Source organism: Octodon degus, unplaced genomic scaffold (assembly GCF_000260255.1).
Source record: "Octodon degus isolate 3935 unplaced genomic scaffold, OctDeg1.0 scaffold00107, whole genome shotgun sequence".
Taxonomy (NCBI): domain Eukaryota; kingdom Metazoa; phylum Chordata; class Mammalia; order Rodentia; family Octodontidae; genus Octodon; species Octodon degus.
In genome coordinates, this window is record NW_004524683.1 from 1,141,532 (window position 1) to 1,142,347 (window position 816).

Here is an 816-nt window from a genome sequence, read left to right on the forward strand (position 1 = left end):
TTAAGATTGAAAGTGATACCCAGGAGCCAGCTAAACCAGAGGATGACCTTGATATTATGCTTGGCAATAAAAAGAAGAATGTCAAGTTCCTGATGAAGATGAAATACTAGAAAAAGACAAAGTTTTGGAAGATAAAGACAGCAAAAAAGATGAAGATATTTCATTCAGTAACCTGACAGGCCTTGCTGGGGCAGGCTCAGAGAGAGATGACACCTATGAAGAGCTATGGAATCAATAAATGTTCAGCATTATGAGGGAAAAGAATCCAGATACGGATGCAGGAGAGAAAAGAAAATTTGTTATGAAACTTCCACAGGTCATCCGAGCAGGAACCAGGAAAACTTCTTTTGTCAACTTTACAGGTATCTGCAAACTATTACATCATCAGCCCAAATACCACCTTGCATTTTTTACTGGCAGAATTGGTACAGGTGGTTCTACAGATAGTAGTAACCAATTTGTAATCAAAGGGAGATTCCAACAGAAAACCAATAAAAAGTGTCTTAAGAAGATACATCAAAGCTCTCATCCTGTGAGTGGTCCTGTGAGCAGCCTGTGAAAATGGTTCACTATTCTCTTTACCCAGAAAACCCCACAAAATCATGCAAATCAAAGGCTCAAATCTTCACATTCAGTTTAAGAACACGCATGAAACTTCCCAAGCCATCAAGGGTGTGCATATCCGAAAGGCCACAAAGTATCTGAAGGATGAACAGACCCAGAGCGCAGGCCTGGCAAGTGAGTGAGACGACCCAGGCCGCGGGATCCTGAACAGACCCAGAGCGCAGGCCCAGCAAGTGAGTGAGACGACCCAGG

At 42.6% G+C, this 816-nt stretch overlaps 1 protein-coding gene and 1 pseudogene across 2 annotated transcripts in view; one reads left to right on the forward strand and one right to left on the reverse strand.

Annotated features, from left to right (window-relative positions):
• Positions 1-536, forward strand: part of LOC105743212 — a 3,180-nt pseudogene extending 2,644 nt beyond the window's left edge.
• Positions 1-816, reverse strand: part of Zyg11b (zyg-11 family member B, cell cycle regulator) — a 102,204-nt gene that overhangs the window by 55,164 nt on the left and 46,224 nt on the right. The window lies entirely within an intron of this gene.